Raw genomic sequence first — 23,250 nt, forward strand, 5'->3', positions numbered from 1 at the left:
TAGGCAGCATGTTTCAGTAACTTGTAAGCATTTCATTTTATATTTATAGTCCTAATGTTGGATTTGTATTTTTAGAAACCCCCTTTTTAAAATAGTCCTTGGCAAATGATCATAACATAGCTGCAAGCACTGTAAAAATTATTTGTTATAATAATGTCCAGAAGCTCCAATCAGGACCTCAGCCCATTGGGCTAGGTTTTATAGAAACACATAATAAGAGAGCATAAATTTGGTATGCACATGAGTTAGGAGCAATGGGCCAGATTTTTAAAGGTATCTAGGTGGGATTTTCAAAAGCACCAAGGCACTTCAACCTCACTGATTTCAATAGATGTTAGGCACTTAGATGTTTGTGAAAATCCTACTAGGCATCCTAGTAACTTTAAAAATCTGGCCAAGTGTAAATAATCTTGTGAACTCTTCTGTGGTTATCCCATGAAAATAACCTTCCAGACTGGCCACTGTAGAATTCAAGCCGTGTTAGTGTAGTAGTCTTCTACCCTAAAGTGAGTAACTTTTGTGTTACTGTATATAATGGTTGTTGTGTAGAAATCAAACATATTGCACTTTCACAGTAATATGTCCAAAAGATCATTATCAGCCAAAGAGATTATATTGTCCTTTTTTAAAAAAATAACTGTTATAAAATTTGAGTGAATATAATGCTCATGATGCTGAGACTAACAGCATTACCCTGAAACAGGCAAGCTTCCCTGCACAGCTCTTCCAGTGCTTCCCATTAATGATCTGCAACACCCTTGCTGTTCCCGTCCTGGGTTTCTCTTGAGCAGAGACAGACACTTATATTAAACTGTGTCATGGTTTTGTGATGTGCACAAGTGGGGGGTTGAATGAAACCACCAAACTCATTTTCACGTGCCCTAAGCTATCATTTGAAACCAGATCACCAGAGGTGACAGGTCAATGCACTAGCCCAGTGTGCCACTTAGCTCTATGTTTCTTTTCTTTTTGGACACTAGAAGCAGCAAAAAGCAGTTAGTTATGTTGAGTGCACTCAGTTCAACTCCTCACAGCTGAACTACTCATCCCTTCCAACCCCGATATTCTATTATTCTATGATTGTACGCACTCAGTGTTTCATAGTTATATTTTATCATTAAATGAAAGTACTTCACCACAACATACACATTGCTAAAGTGCATGGAGTTAAAAATACACATTGTGTGATAACAGAATAACTTACCAGAACTATGTCTACCGTCTAAATTATTGCGGTTATAACAACTAGAAATTTGACAGCCATCTACATGACATTTTTACAGCTCTTCTCCATTATCCAGCTTGAAAGCTACTGCTCTCTTCCTTAAGGGACTAATGATTAGAACTAAAAGAGCTTGAAAAATCCCACCTGGTGAGCAAGGTCACCGTTTTATTCCCTAACAAAACAGATCACTGAGCTAACAAGGCTAGGGAAGCCTTAATTATGCCAACAGAGCATTTTAAAAGCAAAGGGAAAATAGGGCAGTAAGAATAGTACTTTACAGAAGTAAGGAAGATTATTTTGTGAAACCATCCCAAGAGAAGCCAGGGAGCCTTAGGATCAGATATTTCTAATGCTGGGGGTGGGTTACAGAAAAGTGTGGGAATAACTAACACTGTCTTGTGAAGTCGCAGTTTTCTTCTTTGTGGGTTAGCCCCGGAGGTGAAAGTAAAATTGAACCAGCTCTGCCCCCCCCCGGAAGGGGTGGGGCCTTGGGTGGAAGAGGCAGGGTTAGGGTCAGCATCCCGCATCCAGCCCATCTGCCCTGCCTGGCCTGCACCGCCCAGGGCTCCTGGCGCGATTTAAATCGCGGCCCTGGGACAGCTACTTCTTTTGCCCCCCTTTCCCCCCATCGGCCACTGGGGGTGGAGGCAAAGGGGCAACGACATTAAAGCATTGTCGCGACAGTGTTTTAAGGACCCTGCTTAAAGCGCTGCCACAGCAGCGCTTTGACATCGCTTCCCCTTTGGCGCCCCCCCATCAGCGGCCCTGCTGGTAAGGACACGGCAGGGCTCCCAATGAGGGGCACAAAAGGGACAGCGACGTTAAAGCACTGCCACGGCATTGCTTTAAAGTCAGCAGTACGGTCTGGTACTGGCAGCTACTTTTTACCGGTACTCCATACTGGCCCGGCCGTACCACCTTACATTCACCCCTGGTTAGCCCAAGCAGGTAGAGTCCCTGCAATGAAGATACAGGCGTGAACTCAGAAAACAGAACATGTATTTATTTCCACAGGAAGGTAGCGAGGCAGCTCCCCTCCTCCTGTTCGTGCTGCTGACTCCTAAAAACACTTTTGCTTTTCTCCAGGCAGGAAGTGCACCCCCACTCTCTACTTCCTCAGAGCAGTGTCCTTCCCATCTGCGCCACAGAGAGGACACAGACAGCACAGTAATCCTTTTACAATTCTATTCATTTCCGTAGTACCAAGGATCTCAAAGCACTTTTCATAACTAAATTGTCACATTACATCCTTGTGGTCAAGCGAGATTATCCCTTATTTATAAAGTGGAAAAAGAAGGAGAGACTAGCCACAGTCCAGCAAAGCATACTCTTAACTTTAAGCATGTAACTAATCCTACTGATTTCATAAAGATAAGCACAAGCTTAAGTGGTTTACTGAATCAGAGCTATAGAGAGGGCTAACTGATTTGCCCCAGGTCACCCAGAGAGTATGCTTCATGCTTCAGCCTCTGGCCATTCATTATGATGATTAGTTTCCTCTTGGCATTGGCATGGTAGAGGTGGAATGTGCTAGAGACTATATTGCTGGTGGAACAACTTGCAGTAGTTGACTAGCTCTGCAGCGTCATCACTCAGGGTCTTCTCCAGATCAGAAAATGTCAGAGCCTGTAGCACACAGCAGATGTCGTCTGGGTAGATGAAATTCCATGACTGGGCTGGTGGCGGGTTATTTCTGTACAGATTGAACAAGGTTGGGCCTAGAACAGACCCCGGGGGTAACCTGTTCATCTGTTTTTTCCAAGCATTTGTTTTCTCACACACATGCACCTTCAACCTCTGTCTTGGAGTAGCAGTTCGATGGCATCAGTAAGCCATGGTGGGAGGACTCTTGCTATTTTAACAAGTAGACTCAGGTGCCACACCATATCATATGCTGCAGTGAGGTCAAGGAAAATAGCACCTGTTTTCAGGTTTCTCTGAAAAACATTTTCGATAAATAGGTGATTAGCACAAGTACTTGGTCACATGTGCTTCAACCTTGTCAAAAGCCTACTTGCTCAACATTCAAGATGTATTCCACCTCTAGTGCTGTTCACTGTAAAATTAGGCATTCTAAAACCTTGAGACACACAGAAAGCAGTGATATCGGGTAGTAGTTTGATGCCTGGCTTGGGTCTTTACTAGGTTTTGGGAGGCTGATGACTTTTGACATGCACCAGATTTTCAGCCACAGGCTGAAGCCTACCCAGTTTACTTAGGTCTGACCCTCAACCGAACATTGACATACAAAAGCCACCTGAGCAAGATAGCAGCGAAGGTCAAGACACACAACAACCTTCTCAGCAAACTGGCAGGTTCTTCATGGGAAGCGGATGCTCCAACCCTAAAGGACTTCAGCCCTTGCCATATCATACTCAATAGCAGAATATTGTGCGCTACTATGTAATCAGTTGGCACACCCCAAACTTGTTGATGTGCAACTCAGTTCAACAATGCTCATCATCACATGAATTCTCCTCCCGACTCATCTTTCATGGCTTCCAGCTCTGAACCACATTGCTCTCTCTTACATCAGGAAGGAGATTGCAGCTGGCAAACTGCTTGAGAAGAGATACACCAACCCAAATTGGCCCCTGTTCAATGACTTTTTAGTCCACCAGCTACATGTCTTTCATCACGACACCCACAGTGGTCGAGGTTGCCACGTCAGGATGTGACAGCAGATTCCTTGTAGTGGAAAGACTGGTACTTAACGTCAATCTCAATCAGTTCCTTGTCTCAGACCCTACTGCTCATCTGCCCAGTTTTGACCTGCCACGTTGTCAATGGGCCCTTCTTAACCAGTTCCAAACTGGGCAAGGCCTCTGTGCAATCAAACAGCACTGTTGGGGTCTTCAAGACAATCCAAACTGAAGCACAGATCAAACTATGATACACATTGTCGAGGGGTGCCCACTAACCAATTCAGGGCTGGGCTCCAAGATAGCCATTAAGAATGCTATTGCTTGCGGGGTTGCCAGAATAATTTTTATAGTGAGGGTGCTGAGAGCAAATGAACCAAACTGTAAACCCTGTATATAATGGAATCCACTTCAAGCCAGGGGGTGCAGCAGTACCCACATCACCCTTAGTTCCAGCACCTATGATTGCTTGGCTCGGTGAATATGCAAACACTAAATAAATACCCAGAGAGTCTGTGGAAGAGAATTCCCAGTGTTGGTCCTCCACTACAAGACCATACTTCCATTGTGTGAGAGCTGTAGCGACATCCCTAATGACAATGGAAAGTGGGATGATCTACCTACCCTCTGTGAGCACAGCATAATAATAATAGGTGTTGCATTTGCTATATGTGGCTGCTGCCAGGAAGGGTAGGCCAAAAATATAGCCCTTTCGTTGTTATGGTACCACATGGTATCCCTCTCTACTCTGTTAATCAGTGGGAGGAGGGAAAAGAAACCTAGGGAAACCAATAGCATTTTATCACCTTGTCAATAAAGTAAGCTAGCAATTTATTGCTATACCTGGGTAAGCACACAGCACTGGTGTACACACAGCTGTACACAAATGATTGATTTAGGATTTTCTAGCTACCCAGCAGTCAGATTTTTAGGGACATGTTCTCATGGGAAGTATCTTTAAATATATTTCCTTTTTGTATTCCTATTAATGATAATTGCTATCATGATTGCACCTCTCGTGATCAACTTCTTTACCGCAATGCTTTCAGGGGGAAATGGTGCTCCGAAAAATATTGAAGACAAAAAGACCATTTACCTGTTCCTGTGGAACATGGATGTACCTGTACTGCAGCAGGTTTATGTTTCAAATCAAAATTCTTAACAGAAACTTAAATAGCCTGTATTGTAGAGAATGATCCTTGACTTTCTGGGAGAGAAAAAGGTGCTATAATACTACTATTCTATCTCTAACTTATATGATGCTATTGTATTGAAAAATGTAAGAATGTTCCCCTTCTGGTACTGGAATGAAAAAGCTGGCAGATATGTTTTTAGATTTCACAAGAGGAAAAAAAGGATGGATGATGCGGGAGGGAAGCGTACCACCTTAGTGACTAGCTTTCTTTCTCAGTGCTAGCCAAGAAGAAGAAGCAGTGGGTTTTGTCACCTTAGACTTGATCCTGGAATGCAGAGGGAGCCACCATCAGGAAGTCCACAAAATGTGTGAGAAAACAGTTGTGTTGAAATTAAGACATAAAGCTGTCTTCACTCTGCAACACATTAGGGGGGTTTGCAATAGGCTTCCTGGACACCTAAACCCAGCTCTGAAAGCAGTGCTCATATATTCTCTGAGGTGCTCAAATTCAGCTTATCTATAAGGGGAAAACAATATTGCTTCCATCTAGTTTGTACTTGAGGATATCTCAAGAAGTAAATCAAAGTATGCTGGGAAAATCTTTGAAAAAGAGTATATGAAAACTTTGTTTAATTTGTTTCCACAGTTGTTGTAAAACTAACTCACTGGAGGCAACATAAGCTGAAAGTGGAATCTGTTACTAAAGTGGGAAATGACTTACCAGAAGAGCAAAGTCTTTATGTCTCTCCCTTAGCATGGCTTTGTGGGTGGCATGCTTACCTGTGGGCCAGAAGCTCCCAAACGTCATACTGCTACCTATTGCATCACTTGGGGGAGTGGGATTTCAGTTTGGAGATCACATCCTTTTTGGGTGAAATGTTGCATTGAGTTCCCTGCTTCCTGTTCTAGTGGCTGTCCAGGTTGAAGACAGAGAGACAACCCTGGTGTGTTGGCCAAGATTGCCTCTCAGTAACGCTACTTCTGAAGTTCAGTGCTGTGTATTAGCTGCACTGAAGCACACAGTGGCTCCTACAGTTGGCTACAGACACTCTCACTACACTACTAGTATCCAGGGCCAGCTCCAGGCACCAGCTTAGCAAGCAGGTGCGTGGGATGGCCACTCCGGAGCGGGGCGGCACATTCAGGTATTCGGCGGCAATTCAGTGGAGGGTCTTTCACTTCCACTCAGAGCGAAGGACCTCCCGCTGAATTGCCACAGATTGCGATCGTGGCTTTTTTTTTTTTTTTTGGCTGCTTGGGGCGGCAAAACCCTTGGGGCTGGACCTGCTAGTATCTAATGGGTTTATAAAGCTATCTGAGCTAACTTAAATACCATAGGCATTTTATACCACCAAGCTCTATTCTGGAAACGAACAATTTGGTGACCTCCATATCTGAATCTGGAAACTTATGGTGGAATCAAATGTCTGATAAACTAAGCCACTTGGAAGCAAGCAGCCTGAATGTTGTCCTGACTGCACAAGTGTGGATACCTGTGGAAAGAGAACCGTGTAGCTCAGAAATCCACGAGGCGTTTTCTCTGAATGGTTTTATCAGGGCATGGGACTTGCTCCCACCAAGAACTGTCAGAAGGTTCTGTCCCCTAAACAGCAGATGAGGGACAGAAACAGCTGTGGAAACAAATTAAACCAAGTTTTGATATTCTCTTTTCCAAAGATTTATCCCTAACATCCGCTGATTTACTTCTTGAGATATCCTCAAGTACAAACTTGAGCACGTCAAAGAATATATGAGCACTGCTTTCAGAGCTGGGTTTAGGTGTCCAGGAAACCTATTGCAAAACCCCGTTCACTCCATCCCTGTCACCAGGGGCCATCCCCTTCAACATGGCAGCACAACTCCATGGGTTGCTGTGAACGCCACCAGCAGCGAGAACAAATCACACACACACACACACAAACACACACAAAGGAGGAGAGGTTGCAGATGTGCACAGGAGTTAATACTGGCTAAACGAGCAGTAACTTGTTGGAGGGACAGTACCCCAGATACATCAACCCTTTTCTCACTGCTTCTAAACAGCATCCCCTGCAAGTTGGTCAAATACTGAGGGGATGTCATTGGATGGTTTCAATAGCCTTCTATCTGCATTGCATTTTAAAATTGTACGAAGTCTAATTCTCCAAAGAGGATGCCTGAGCATAGGACCTTGCATGCCTGTTTTAGTGACCTAAGAGCTAATTTAGGTACTCATCAATAGGCACCCAAGTTTGACAATTGGACCCTGGATCAGGGATAACTCTTTTTTTTTTCTTTTTTTTTTTTTTAGTATTAGGGTTGGAAGGGACCTCATGAAGTCAGCTAGTCCAACCCCCTGCTTGAAGCAGGACTAATCCCCAGACAGATTTTTACCCCAGTTCCCTAAAAGGCCTCGTCAAGGTTTGAACTCACACTGCTGGGTTTAGGAAACCAATGCTCAAACCGCTAAGTTATCCCTCCCCCTTATAGATAGGTGAATTACAAAGATTCCATTATTGGCAGCAACAGCCTGTTATTATTGGTTCTAATTAATAATTGAGTCCTTGGACTTCTTAAAGGCAACATTCATAATGGATTCGATAGATGAGAAGTGTCATAATATCTAATGAAGGTTAATTGTGATAAAATAGATTTTTGTATATTGGAGAGCAGGCTTTGATTGTGTGTCAAAATTCATAAACAAAAATAAGCACATCTATTTTATACTGATGAGGGTAATAGTTGCATCCAAGAACTATGCATTTAAAATTGCAAGACGCAATTTTCATAAGAGACTAGCGATTTTGGGTGCCCAACTTAAGACATCTTAAAGAGGTTTGAAACCTTTCTGAAAACCAAGCTTCTCTGAGATACCCCAAGTTGGGCACCCAAAAATAAGGGCACCAATATATCTAGTCACTTTTGAAAATCTTGACTACACTGCACATCTATAGTCTCACTGCAAGGAAAGAGTTTGTTTGAGTTATGAAATTTTTATGATAGTTTTTGTATAACTTTGCAGAATTGTCATAATCAGATAGCTAAGGGTTAATGTCTCTTTCACCTGTAAAGGGTTAACAAACAGTGACCTGCAAACACCTGACCAGAGGACCAATCAGGAGACAAGATACTTTCAAATCTTGTGGAGGGAAGCCTTTGTTTGTGGGTTTTGGGTTTGGCTTTGTTCTCTCTGGGTCCTGGATGGGGCTAGAGGTGCAACCAGGTTTCTGCCAATCTCCCTGCTACAGTCCCTTATCTATTCAGAATTGTAAGTAAGAAAAGGCAGTCATAGTCTTTTAATTTGTTTTTTTCCATTTGCATATATGTACTTGCTGGAAGTAGCTTAAATTGTGTTTCTGCTGGAGAAAGTTTCTTTCTATTGTTTATAAGCTAAAAGACCCTGTAACTGTTTACCATCTAAACTGCAGAGATAAACCTTTTACTTTTTTTCTTTCTTTTTTTATTAAAAGCTTTGCTTTAAGACCTGTTTGATTTTCTTCTCCTAGTTAACGCTCAAAGGACTTGAGTCTGTGTACTCACCAGGGAATTGGTGGGAGAAATCTCCCAGGGCAGGAAAGATCTGGGAGGAGGTAAAGAGGGGAAGGGAATGGTTTATTTCCCTTTGTTGTGAGACTCAAGGAATCTGGGTCTTGGGGGTCCCCAGGGAAGGGTTTGGGGACACTAGAGTCTATCAGGCGCTCTACTTAAGTCCTGATTGGTGGCAGCCTATCAGATCTAAGCTGGTAATTAAGCTTAGGGGAATTAATGCTAGTACCCATATATTGGATGCTAAGGTCCAGATTTGGGAATTGTACTATGACAAGAATATAAGTAGGTCTGGTGAATACATTAACTGCATTGTTTGCACATTTTGTCTAATTAATACCAGTTTGTGTAAAATATTATGAAGCCCTGTCCACATGCTTAGAATTCCTTAGTCATTTGCATTTGTACTGTTTTTAAAAAATATTCCACAAGAAGAGATTTTACCGATTCCTACTTTTGTTGTTTGCTGTGTACCTAGTATTAAATCTCATCCCACAGTTCTGGCCTAGAGATTGATAAAAGTTTGCAGTTTGCAGTCAGCAGGCCTGCTACTGATGGTGGCAAAGTTTATCAAGTGCCACAAAGCAGTTTCCGTCATGTACTATTTGATAAGTCTATAGCAATGGTGCCCAAACTTTTTCTGTTGTGCCCCCCCTTACCAGTAATGGAATGTGTCTGCACACACCCCCATTACTGCACAGTTTGCTAAGCAGAGAAGCTGGGGCTAGAGGCTGAGCTGGCCTGGGAGCAGAGGGGGAGTGAGAGCAGAGCTGGGTGGGGTGGAGTGGAGCTGTGGCTGGAACTGGGCAGAGGGCAGAGCAGGGCTGCAGCTGGGGCCAGAGCTGCGCTGGGAGCAAAGCAGGGCTGGGTGGCAGTCCCTCCCTGCCATCCATGGGGGCTTGCCTGGGCCCCACCGTGCAGCCCTCAAATGTTCCTCTGTGCCCCTCCATAGGGGGACATGTCACACAGTTTGGGGACCACTGGTCTATAGTGAGAGTGGCAATAGAAGATACTTACAGAATTTACCACAAAAGTGAGAATTATACAATGATTCCCTTGAAAAGCATAGCAGCTATGCAGTAATACATGGCAATGCAAATGTGTTAATTCATAGTAATGTAGTAAATAACCTGTATCATTTCTTATATGGAAAGTACACATTTCTAGTGCTTGTTACTGAGACACTTGCACTCTCTTATCCACCAATAAGGAGGTGCAAACATAATGAATGTAAAAATTTCTTTAGAGGAACTAGATTTAGTCTCTCCGGTGTTTGAACAGGGCATATTTCTCTGACCTTTCACTAATACTGACTCAGCAGAACAACAATAGAGCAATTTCCACAGCTTAACAGATTCATCCAGGTCACTCTGCTTCCAACACCACATCACTTTTCATGTTCTCAGCTCTCAGATATGTTAACATACACAACACCTAGATTTATTTCTGTTATCTGCCAGTTGCACAAAATATATGAGCAACATGCACTTTCAACTGGTACCACAAACAGCTGCTACATAAGGTTACATGAAGAAAAGGTCTACGTTTCCACCAAATCCACAGCTCGGTGACCCATCAGACACCTTGGGGCTTTGCATAGAGGGAACCTTGCACACACATACTGTGTAGAAACAATCTTGGTGCATTGGAGAAAGTAAGTAGCACAGACAGATGTAGTTATTTCGGAATGACAGTTCTGCCCTCAGAGTGGAGCATAGAATAATTAGCAAATGCATACTGTAGTTAGTAATTTGAGGTTATTTTTAATTTTGTTTATTGGGGGGGTGAAATTTCTAAGACACTAGAAGTCTTTATTAAGTTGGAATTATTAATTGTGAATCCAAATTTCAACTGTGAGAGAGGCTCACAATGGAAGTAAAGGAGCAAAGTTCCAAATCTCATATGTCTGGGTCAAGGTCATTCTCTGAGGCCTTGTTCCCAGCCGATATTCCAGTCCCATTCAGTTAGAGACAAATGCCTTAAGCGGCTGCTGCTCCCCCAGAGTGATCTGGCACCATGTTTTTTGATTATTTCCTGGCCCATAATGGCTTAGTGCTTGAACAGGATGCATTCCAGGATCTGTGGTATCTATATTACATCCTTTACTTCCTGTGTTGAGCTTGAGGCTGAGGAAACCCACAAGACGGAGCAGTGATTTGTAGAATTTAAGGTCAGAACAGACCACTGTGATCCTGTAACATGACCTGCATAACACAGGCCATGGAACTTTGCTCACTAGTTCTTGCATCAAGTCCAGTAAGTTGTGGTAGAGTTGGAAGATATTGTTTTGAGAGACATCCAGTGATCGGGTGACCAGATATCCTGTTTTTAAAGGGACAGTCCCGTATTTAAGCCCTCCTGCAGGTGTCCTGACTTTTTCTTTAAAATGGACAAATTGTCCCACATTTTCTGTCTCCCCTGCTGCTGGCCGAATCCCTGCTCACCAGCCACCCGACCGCCATGGGTGCATGGGGGGGGGGGGTCCAGTGGCCAATGATGGGGGTGGGGATGCAAGGCTGGTGGCGGGGCAAAGATGCAATATGCAGGGCCAGCCACTCCCCCTGCCAGTCCATCAGTGCATCTCCTGCTGCATGCTAGCTCTTGGCCAGCAGGGCCCCCCCTCCTGTTTCCAGCAGGCACTGGCTGCACACTGCAAGCTGCAGTGGCTGGTGAGTGCTGGCAGGTGCCAGGTGGCAACCGGTTACGTGTCACCTCTTCTGCCCACCCCTCGGCCCTTTACATGCTCCCCCTCTCACTGTCTTCTCCCTGCTTTGCCCCTTCATCCCCACAGCCCCGCTGCTCCTCCATATTTCCCCCCAGTGGGGCACATCCCACTCCCAAAGCTGTGCAGAGAACCAGCCCCTGGTCACCAACAGCCTGGCAGGCAGGTGTCTTCCTCCCCCACACTGCCTCTGGCTGGGCTAGCACCCCGGGAAAGCCCAAGACCCTCCAGCCCAGGGCGCTGGCCAGGAGGAGCCAAGCCTGCATGTGCCAAAGCTCCACACAGCACTGGCACAGGGAAGCCCCTCCGCCTCTCAGCTAAGCTCTGGAGTGGCATGAGGGAAGCGATTTCCAGCCTGTTCTTGCCCCAGCCCTGCAGGCTCCACAGCTGCCCCCGGTCAGGGGTTTAGCACCCTCTTCACCTGCTTCCCTACCCAGCTGTGGGTCCTGCCTCCAGCATGGGGGCTGCTCCGTCCACCCTCCCCTGCTGAGCCATCTCTCTGACCAGTTCACTGAAGCCCCTGAAGTCAGGTTCCCTGGGCCCTGGTGCACAATACATCCTTAGGGCTTAACCCCTTCTTGCCCATCCTGTAGCTGGGGGACAGGAGGCGGCTGGGCCAGTGGCCAGCAGCAGCCTAAAGGTGTTAGCTGCCTTTCGACACTGTGTAGGCAGAAAGGGACAAGATGTTTCCGGTGGGGGTTGGGGGAGAGATGATCTCTGCAATGACGTGGGCTAAGTCATCCCTTCCCCCGTCCTCTTCCTCTGCTGCGACTGGAAGCAGCTCCTGTCCCTTCCCTCCCGTCCCACACAGTGCCAAAAGGCTGCTGCTTGCCATGTTCTGGTGTGAACCCTGGCAGAAATCTAGGAAGGGGGGCATGTGACCATGCATATCCCCCCCCAAGTGTTGCCTCGTGAAGACATGGTGCCAGGTACCAGGAGAGGTGGGTCCATCCTGGGGGCCCAGCCAGGCATGGAGGGCAGAGAGCGCTGGGCAGGAAGGGTCAGGTTGGTCAGTCACTCTCCCTGTGTGAGAGAGGTATTCAGGAGAGAGAGAGAGAGAGAGAGAGAGAGAGAGAGAGTGAGAGTGTGTGTCACCCCTCCCCGTGTGAACCCTACAGCCTTAAAGATAAAAAGGTAAATAAAAAGAATCCAACTACGCAGTTTTTCTTTTTAACAGGGGTTCAGTCAACTTGATGTTAATTTGAACATTTGTACTGCATAGTTCTGATTGATTGCCCTTGAACTCACTTGAATATGAGTAATTTTACCAGTTGTCCTATATTCAGCATAGGGAAATATGGTCATCCTATCCCATGATGGAGAATCTGTTACATCCCTTGGTTGATTGTTGCAGTGGTTAATTATGAATTAATTATCCTCACTGTTAAAAAATGTGCTTTATTTTGAATTTGAATTTTTCTAGATTCAGATTCCAATCACTGGATCTTGTCATAGTTCTGGCCTTCTTCATTTGTTATGTTATTATCTGCCCTACAGTCCAACAAGGATCAGAGTCTCATTCTGGAGCATAGTGCTTGGCTAGTTTCCCTGTTGGTACTAGCTGCTAGTGAACAGGGTCATGGCCCCTCGCTTGCCCTTTCAGTGACTCTCTGACATAGCCGTCCAGGTACAGCAAGGGCAACAAGTTACACTCTCTGACAAAGTGGCAAAGAATACCACCCTGGTGTGTGCTCCCTGGGAGCCTTCAGGTAGGATGACCAGACAGCAAGTGTGAAAAATCGGGACAGAGGGTGGGGGGTAATAGGAGCTATATAAGAAAAAAGATCCAAAACTCAGGACTGTCCCTATAAAACTGGGACATCTGGTCACCCTACCTTCAGGAGGAGTTGCAGCAGAACCAGCCCAAGTTCCTCCAGAGTGCTCCCACTGTAATGCCGCTCCTACATACAAGTTCCCCTGAGGCTGCCAAGGGCAGAGTCTAACCCCAGATTAGGCCTCTTAAAGGATGTGTGTAGAACTGTAGATTGTATCTTGGATGTAAAGTCCAAATTAGATAGCAGATTTTGTCAGAGTAACAGCTGGAGCTACAAATCTGGCAACTCCATCAGATGCATTTAAAGCAGCTCTAAGGGAGTGCTTAGAAAGATCTTTTTGAATAATGCCTTTGAATAACTGTCTATAAGACTCGTGCAAAAGGTTTAATGAAGGCAGCATCCTGATTCACAAATCGTATCTGGAAAACAAAGCTTGGTAATTAGCTCTCCTCATGAAAAGTGCAGCTGAGGAATAAGCTTTCCTTCCCCAACCGTCATGCTTGCTCGATTCTTTATCAGGAGAAGCAGTGAAACCTCCTCAGAGAGTTAAAACTGCCATTAGCCACAGCTAGAAGTCTGGAGAAGGATGGGTGAAAAATTAACTAAAGTCTTGTTTACATAATTGATAGAATCATTCTGGTTTCTTAGCAACAGGAAGAAAAGAAGCTGCTTGAGATCTGAGCTGTTTGGTCAAATGCAACAGGCCATCACTTTTCATAAGGGTCACTTTATTTTTATCCTGTAACAGCTAAAGTTTTATGTTCCTTCTTAGGTATGGAGGACTGAAGCAACTCTGCTTCTCTTGCCAAATAATTTATGAGCTCCTGAAAAGCTCTTATACTACCAGGAAAGGAAGCATCATCATCAGACACACCTAGTCTACTGAGGATCATTGCACCAGCTAGAGTGACCCAGTGGTGAGCTGGAGCTGGTTCCCACCAGTTCGCGGGAACTGGTTGTCAAATTTAGAAATGCTTTTAGAACCGGTTGTAAAGGGCTTTTAAATTTAACAAAAGCTCCAGCAGCTCCCTGCCCTGCCCTGCCCCCGGGCCCAGCTCACCTGGCTCCAGCTCTGTCTCTGCCGCCTCCTCTGAAGGCTCCCCCTCTGGGCTTCCCACAAATCAGCTGTTAGCGCGGGAAGCCTGGGAGGGCTGAGAAGGAAGCAGCAGCTTCCTGCAGGTGAGCTGGGGCGGGGGGCACAAGGAGCGCTCTAGGCACCACGTGTCTCCGGCCCTGGCCCCAACTCTGGCCGTCTGGGCAGCGCAGCTCCGGGCTGGCCCCCAGGCCCGGCCCCGACTCCAGCTGGGCGGCACGGCTCCGGGACAGACCCCAACCCCAACTCCGGCCAGCCAGGTGGCGCGGCTCCAGGCAGCACGGTAAGGGAAGCAGGGAGGGGTGTTGGATAGAGGGCGGGGGGTGGATTAGGGTCGTGACTCAGGTTGGTCAGAGGGCAGGGAACAGGGGAATTGAATGGAGACAAGGGTCCTGGGGGAGCAATCAGGAAGGACCAGGGGTTGGATGGGGCGGTGGGAGGCAGTCAGGGGCAGGGGTTTCAGGGGCAGTCGGGACAGAGAGAAGGGGTGGTTGGATGGGGCAGGGGTCCCAGGGTGCCATCAGGAATAAGAGGAGATGTTGGATGGGGTGGCAGGGGGCAGTTAGGGGACAGGGAAGGGGGATGCATGGAGCAGGGGTCCTGGGAGTGGGGTGTCAAGGAACGTGGGAGGTTGGATGGGGCAGGAGTCTCGGGAGGTGTGAGGGGGACACGACCTCCTCGTGGGGTGAGGAGGAGGGAACCAGTTATTAATATTTTGGCAGCTCATCACTGGAGCGACCTCGGTTGATGGTACTGCACCAGGCATTGTGTAATAAAGTTCCCTGATCTCACTCAATCCTGTGAATCCCACAAATCTCTGAGGTGGCCACACAGGTGGTGCCAGAAGGTCTATGCCTTCCCTAAGTGGATTTGGCCTATGCATGCAGAACACTCCCCTCCTCTTGGAATTGGTAATGTCAGGTCTTTATCCCTGGTGCTGTTGTCATGGTCTGCCATGGCTGGTTACCTCTTCATTTCACTCTGCTTTCTTGGACTGGGGACACATAGAAAGGTTTTATTTTGGGGTATGTATCGCTGCGCAGACTCACCCCTGTGGCGCCTCCTGCTGGTCGTCCTCAGGAATTAGCTCTTCAACCTAGGAGTGCCCTCTGCAGGCCAGTGATCTGCTTGCCGTTGGCACCCATGTCCCTCCCAGGACCCTGATGCCCTTATCTCAGGGTTCTGCCTCCTGCAGTACCCCACAGTCTTACTGGGTTTCCCCACTCCAGGGAAACCTCCACCCCCTATCCCCACGTCACCTCAGTCATGGCTACTGCCAGTCTCTGTTTAGCCCCCCCGCACCCTGGGGCAGACTGCAGTCTATCAGCCAATCATCACAGGCAACAAGGGATTTGGACTGGCTGCCTTTACCCACCCTCCCGCTGCCCCTCTGCAAGCCCAATCCCTAGGTGGGCCTAGAACTAGGCGTGCAGCCTGGGGAAGTTGCTGGCCTAGGGCTTCCCTGCTCCTAAGGCCTTTCCCCAGCCCTGCCTCACTCTAGGTCCCCTGGGTGAGTTCCCCAGCAGCCAGGCCTATCTCCCTCTTGAGTCACAGAAAGACTCCTCCCTCTGGCTTCCCTGGCCTTCTTATAAGGCCTAGTTGCTTAGTTTGGGGCGTGGCCCCAGCTGCATCCTCTTCCCTCAATCAGCTGAGGTTTTACTCCCTTGCCCAGCCCCAGCCCTCTGCAGGGCTTTTTCAACCCCTTCCAGGCTGGAGCGAGTGTTCACCCCGCTACCGGGGACACCACTTCCCTTCCCAGGAACTCATCCACCAAATGCCATTGATTCCTGATTCTAAAGACAATTGTTTCAGCAGTGACATGTGATATAGTGTTATGTATACCACACCAAGCAATCTTCATGTTGTCTGAGGGGGTACCCAGGTTATGTATGTGATCCTCAACAGTCTGTATATATTTCACAGATTCTCAGATAGACACTGGACATTGTACTGTGGATGAACATTATGAAGAGCTGGCTCTTACTTCCACCTTATGTGGTCCACACATCTACAGTCATCATTAATCCACCTTCACCACCATTGGGGAACTTGGCCATCATCCACTGAGTCCATCGTTGGCCCTCTCTTATTACCTTGAGCAGGGGCCCTTATCAGGTACTACCAGTGGGAGCCAGGTAGACCCAGTGCTTGAGTGGGACAGGACAATGGCACCCTGAAGTACAGCAGTTTGTGACACACAACTACCTACTAGCCTTGAAGGGGGTACCCAGGAGGAGATGGCAAATAAGCAAATGTTACTTTACCAAAGGAGATGGAAACAACCTACCTGATCAGATTCTTATTTAGCAGGTCTTGGAAGTGTGATTACTTCACATGTGAGTAAGTTCTTTAGTATTAAATGCCAATATGGAGGGTTTACTCTATAATCTTTCATATGAACATTTTTAACAAGAATGAAAAAGAATGAGCATGAGAAATTCCTGCACCAACATTCATGGTACTCTAAGCCACAAGACACTGAATTCAGGGGAGATTTTAACCATCCTAGTATCAGCTGGGTAACAGCTACAACCAAATATGCATTATCGAAAAGGTTCCTAAATTATATAGAAGATTACAATAGGTAAAAAACCACAAGCAAAGAAGTCGTCAACTTGGATCTACTTCTGAATGAAAGAGAGTAATTAAGTGATAGTGACAGACAGGGGCAGCTCTAGGTATTTTGCCACCCCAAGCACAGCAGGCAGACTGCCTTCAGCGGCTTGCCTGCAGGAGGTCCCCAGTCCCGCCGATTCAGTGGCACGCCTGCGGGAGGTCACCGAAGCCGCGGGACCAGTGAATCCTCCGCTGGCAAGCCTCCGAAGGCAACCTGTCTGCCGCCCTCACGGCAGCCCCCCATGGCTTGCCTTTCCAGGCATGTGCTTGACGTGCTAGGGCCTGGAGCCGCCCCTGGTGACAGAATGATGGGGAAGTTCAGACCAGTGATGATGAGCTACTTTGAATTCTGAATGCTAAGGAACAGATTCATTTCTTGATGCAAATATAACTGGCTGCTCTTCCTGCGTAAGGCATGCGCCTAGTCTGTTGGGAGATGCATTAGATGACAATACAGCAGAGATAACAAAATCACAAGGTTTTCAGTCTAGTTGCTTTGTGATCAGTGCTTTTAACTCCTCAGATACTGGTTTAAGTCGGTCTTCCTAGTGACCCGCAATTTTATTCTACAGCAATTCCCTTAAGAAAAACCACAGAGAGATTTGGGGGGAATTTTCCCAAATAGTTTCATATCCTCATCTCTGTAGACCTACTTTATGTCTTAGAGAAGACATTTCAAATATATTTTTATCTGGATTAGATTTAAATCATATTTGCTCTATTTATGTCCAAAGCAGACACACTGGTTGTGCTCTCCCCATACTATCAATCTCATTAGCATATAGATAGTCACTCTGATACTGGTACCATGATATGTATCCATACTCAGTTCTTATGAGTTCCTGTCTTTTAAAAAAAATACCATCATCTACAAAATACTACCAGAAATATGTCTTGAGGCTAGAAAACATTCTGCAGGTTTCATTCATCAGGCTCAGACTGAATTAGGAGAACGTAGTCTCTCAGACCTAACCTGGACCACTTGAAATACATCATACTCTGGTTAGATACAATAATGGGTCTCTGGCCAAGTATTTCTGAATTTCAGGATAAAGCCCTTGTGCCACACCCCGTTTCCCCATGAGCCCTCTTTTTTCTCACTGCTCAGTTACTAATGATGTCTGTACCTTTTCATAGGAGTCTTTCCTAATCTGATCCTGTCACAGCTGCTCCTTTCAATCTACAAGAGACAGTCAGATCAGCCCTAAGGTAGTCATGTTGCATCTCATTGTTGCAGACTGCATCTACTTCCATCCAGCTAGTAAGAGTTTAGCTCCTTCTCATGGTGTTTTCTCCTGGCTTTCCCTTTCTCTCTCCTCTGTCAGACTGTGGCACATCTTCATAAGTATATCAGCCACAGATAACTGCTGCAGATATTTATCTATGCTTAATGGTATGTATTCTTCAAATATTGACCATATTCTGGTTATAAAATTAATGCGGGTAAATCAGAAATTGATGCAAAGTAATTGTGACTGAAGTGTGTTAACACTTAATACCACAGTTTGCAATCATAATCACAATATATTTGCTTTTTAATTACTATCTAGCTTATTTATCTCCATGAGAGAGACTTCCCAAGAGTGTCTTTCTCACTATAATGTTTTATTTTTGCAGAAAAATGCAGCCATTGAGCAAGACGGAAATTACTTCATTATTATATCAAATGAATTCGGCCTGTCAAAATGAGCTCATTGCCATGCACAATGCTTCCTTCTTAATTCAATCTCAGCCTTTCTAGCAATTGAAATTCTGTACGGAGATGATGTACACAGTAGGCCTTTTTTTATACACAATAAACCTTGTTTTAGGAAGATTAAGGATGCATATATATATTTGAATAGGGCACATAGTTATAGAATAAGTTTTGAGGCAGAGTAAAAAGAATGTCACTCTTCCATAGGACTTGTAAACTGCTTTGCCAGCTCAGAATCAAGCTGAGAAGATGTCTAAGGGGAACAGAAGGATTCTGCTGTCTGACCCTGCAGGTCTTCAGATTTTACGAGCTCAGGATAAAACTGGAAAGAAATATTTACATATACATAATTGGAAAGCTAGCTATTGCTGCTCTTTTTTTCTTAGAGTAAGAAAGAAAAAAGTGAAAAGTAGAGGAGGAAAGAGGTGCTTGAAGAAGATATTGAAGGATATGGGAAGGTGAAAGCTTAATGATGAGAGGGAAGTACCTTGCCACCTGAGCAAAGAATAAAGAAAATAGGGGAGGTTCAGGGAGGAGAGAGATCCAGCTGAACAGGAGTCTGAAAGCATTGTGGTGTGTCCATTTGGAGGGAAAAGGAAGGAAGGAAGAACCAATAAAATGGACTTTCAAACTTGCCAGATCTCTGATTCCAGCAGAGTTAAACAGTAAGGGCCAACTCCTAGGGCCCTTACTTGGAGCTCAGTGGTATCTTTAGAGCACTTTGGAGCAGTATGGAAACTGAATACACCCTCTAAGGTGGTTTAGTACATCCTTCCCTCAGGGGGCCAGGAGGAAGGGCAGAGCCTCTTTAGGAGCATCCTTTCACTCAGGTGAATACAAGTTCTGCTGCTGAGGGTGTAAGGTTCCTTGTTCAGTCTATCCCTTGCACAAGCAGGCAAGAATCTGGCCCTCCGTTTTTTCTTAGCCAATGTTAATTTTGTCTGTAAGGACTTTTTCGTTTGGACATGAACAGTTTCTTCAGTATCTAGAATCTGGGAGTGGGGGTGGGGAGGGGGAGAAAGAAAGTTAAAAAGTTCTTCTAGTTTGAAATTGAATTTCTCAGAACTTTATTTAAGTTTTTCTTTAATTGGTCGTTGATTTGTATGTGCAGAACCTTAGCAAGTGAGTGTTAGTGTGATGGGAGCATTGTTGTTGTGGAATCAACTGAATGTTTTAGAAACTAATTGGTGGTTTGCCTTCCCTTCTGGTCATTCTACCTAAAGAGTGCAGCAGAAAAAGAAGGGGTTGAGTGACAAGTCATTGAAAAAACTTCCATTGAGGGCAGTGCCGGCTCCAGGCACCAGCCGAGCAAGCTTGTGCTTGTGGCGGCAGATTCTACAGGGCGGCATTCGGCCCAATCCTAGGGCGGCACGGCAGCTTTTTTTTTTTTTTTTTTTTTTTGGTTCGCCGCTCCGGCCACCCTGTAGGGGGCGGTGGCACGGAGGAGGGGAGCATCTTGCAGCAAACTCGGCAGGGCAGCCCGCGTCCTTCCCTCCCTGCCGACCGGAGCAGCACGGAGCCCTCCTGGCAGGCGGCGCACCGGTCGGGCCCGCAGGGTGAGTGCCCCGCTGAAGCCCTGGCCGCCCCTCTTCTCTCTCTCCCTCCTGCTCCCTCCCTTCCCCCCCACTAGACCGGGCGCACATTCTGCAGCACAGGGAGTCCCGCTGCACCCTGGCTCCGGCTGCCCGGCAGGGTTTTTTTTGTTGTTTTTTTCCCCCTGCTTTGCTGCTCTGGCCGTGCCATTTGTTTCTTTTTTCCCCCCTGCTTTGTCGTTCCAGCCGCGCTGCAGGTTCCCCTCTTTCCTCTCTCCCACCCCGCGGCTTTGCCGCTCCGGCCATGCCGAAGGTTTTTTGTTTTGTTTTGTTTGCTTTCCCTGCTTTGCTGCTCCAGCCACGCCACAGGGTTTTTGGTGTTTTTGTTTGTTTTTTTTCCCTCCTGCTTTGCTGCTCCGGCTGCCCCCCCCCCCGCTTTCTTTTTTTTTTTTTTTTGCTTGGGGCGGCAAAAAAGCCAGAGCTGGCCCTGATTGAGGGAGACCGAAAAGATTTCTCTCTTTTTTAAAATGAACAGTAAGGAGAGATGATAGGAAAAAGATATACAAAATAATGAATGATATGGAACAGGTAAATCAGACTGTCTCTCTCTCTCTCATGTAATGCACGAACAACTGCCAAGTCAAAACTAAGAGTATGAAATACTTTTTCACACACAAAATTAGCCTGTGGACTCACTGACACAGGGTATCGTTGTGGCCAGAGCTTAGCACAGGGGCAGGCAAACTTTTTGGCCTGACGGCCACATCAGGTTTCATAAATTGTATGAAGGGCTGGTTAGGGGAGGGGGTCGTAGCCCCGCCCCCACCGCCTATCTGCGCCCTCAGGACTCTTGCCCCATCCAACCACCCCTTCTCCCTGTCCCCTGACTTCCCCCTGCCGCCCCATTCAACCCCCCCTCCTTCCTGACTGCCCCCCAGAACCCCTGCCCCCATTCAACCCTGTTTCCCCCCTGACCACCACCCCAAACTCTCCTGCCCTCTCTCCAACCCCTCCCTGCCCCCTTACTGTGCTGCCTGGAGCACTGGTGGCTGGCAGCACTACAGCCGCGCCACCCGGCTGAAGCCGGGCCATGATGCTGCCACTGCGCAGCTCAGAGCACCAGGTCAGGCCGGGCTGTGCAGCTGCGCTGCCCCAGGAGCTCACAGCCCTGCCATCCAGAGCATTGCATCAATGGCAGAGCGAATGAGCTGAGGCTGAGGGAGGGCAGCAGGGGAGGGACCGGGGGCTAGTCTCCCGGGCCAGGAGCTTGGGGATGGTCCCGCAGGTCGTAGTTTTCCCACCCCTGGCTTAGCAGTTTGTAAAGAGTGCATGTATATATGGATAATATTTGAGAAGAGATATAGATCCTCACATCCTGAGCATAAACCAACTTCTAAGTAACTGAATTAGACAGACGCTTACCCTGAGCCAGGTTCTCCCATAACTGTCTACTGCAGGGTTTCCTTGCACTTTCTTCTAAAGCAGCTGGCCGCTGCTGGAGATCGTACGTAAGAACGTAAGAACCACCATGAAGGGTCCATACCAATGATCCATCTAGTCTAGTATCCTGTCTTCCTCCAGTGGCCAATGCCAGATGCTTCAAAGGGAATGAAAAGGACAGAGCAATTATCAAGTGATCCATCCCCTGTTATCCAGTCCCAGCATCTGGGACTCAGACAGGATACTGGACTAGATGGCTAGTGCTCTGATCCAGACCAGCAGTTCCTATGTTCCTGGGAAAGTTCATAGAATCATAGAATATCAGGGTTGGAAGGGACCTCAGGAGGAGGTCATCTAGTCCAACCCCCTGCTCAAAGCAGGACCAATTCTCCACTAAAGTTTTTCTGTTTACCAATAGTTTTTTGGAGAAGAGCGCCCCACTTCAACTGCTGTGTTTCTGCCTCCTCTTACAAATGCCATCTGACACCAGCTTCCCCTAGCAAGGAATATTTCCTTCCCTGTGTCACTCATGTTTATTCCTCAAAATCTCTAGTTTTTAAGCAACAGTAGGTTACAAAGTGTAAGCTAAATAATGTCCCAGAGGCCAGAGGCTCTGCAATCCCGAAACAGTGAGTTGATATTTGGCCTGAACCCACAAAGGGAGCAAGGTTTCTAATCTTATAAGTTTTAGCCCAAGGGTTAGGGTATTTCCCTAGAATGGGGGAGATGCTGGTTCAAGTCCCTCCTCTGCCTGAGGAGAAGGGAGCGGAACATGGATTCCCTACATCTCACGTGAGTGCCCCACCACTGGACTATAGAGTAAATCTCACTCTTCCTTTAATTAAAGTGAAATGGCTTCAACAAGAGACAGCACACCAGAATATCACATAGTCCAGTGGTTAGGGCACCCAGCTGAGAGGTAAGAAATCTCTGTTCAAATCCCTTCACCTCATCAGATAGAGGGAAGATTGAACTGGGGTCTCTCACCTCCTGGCTGAGTACCCTAACCATTGGGCTAAAGGTCATAAAGGACACTGCCTCCTGTGCCTCTGGGCTCTTTTGTGTGGAGTCAGGCATTCTTTGAGTCCATCTACTGGATCAGGCCCTGCAGGGAACAGAAACATTCCTCAGCCTATCTCCCCCTAGTTTGCGGATTGCACTGGGAGTTAGGCATGAAATAGGGATTCGGATGCCTGCCTGAGGCAGCAGTCTGTATGCTCAGAGCGAGAACCTTAGGCACGTAGGGAACTTTTACAGTAAAAATGTAGGTGTCTGAGTTTAGGCACCTACAGGATTAGGCAGCAGCTGAACAGGAGCTATATGGATCACAGTGCTGCCTAAATATGGGCTTTAGGCACCTAAGTCCCTTTGCAGATCAGGCTCGTTCTGACTTGTCTGCTGCCCAGCCTGAGCCACCCTTAAGCCAAGGGGTGGGAGCCTTTAAATTCCAGTTCCCAAGCCCTCTCCAGTGCTGCTGCCTTGCTTGTGCTGCCTATAGAGTACAGCCACCCCAGTGACACTACAGATTTAGAAAACTTCCATCCATTCAGTGGAAGCACTGTATTTCTTGTGTTTGTTTCTTAATATAGGGCACATCTACATGGCAATTAAAAACTGCAACTGGCCATTGTCAGTTGACTCAGGCATGCGGGACTTGGACTAAGGGATCGTTTAATTGCAGTGTAGACATTCAGCCTTGGGCTGGAGCATAGGCTGTGGGGCGCCACAAGGGGGGAAGGCCCCAGAACTCAGGCTTCAGCCCAAGCCCAAATATCTACACTGCAGATAAACAGCTCCTTAACCTGAGCCCTGTGGGCCTGAGTCAGCTGACAAAGGCCAGCCACTGTTG

At 46.8% G+C, this 23,250-nt stretch overlaps 1 protein-coding gene across 2 annotated transcripts in view; it reads left to right on the forward strand.

Moving 5' to 3' along the window:
- Positions 1–23,250, forward strand: part of LHFPL3 (LHFPL tetraspan subfamily member 3) — a 437,283-nt gene that overhangs the window by 371,696 nt on the left and 42,337 nt on the right. The gene's annotated exons all lie outside the window — the stretch shown is intronic.

This window comes from Gopherus flavomarginatus, chromosome 1 (assembly GCF_025201925.1).
Source record: "Gopherus flavomarginatus isolate rGopFla2 chromosome 1, rGopFla2.mat.asm, whole genome shotgun sequence".
Lineage (NCBI taxonomy): Eukaryota > Metazoa > Chordata > Testudines > Testudinidae > Gopherus > Gopherus flavomarginatus.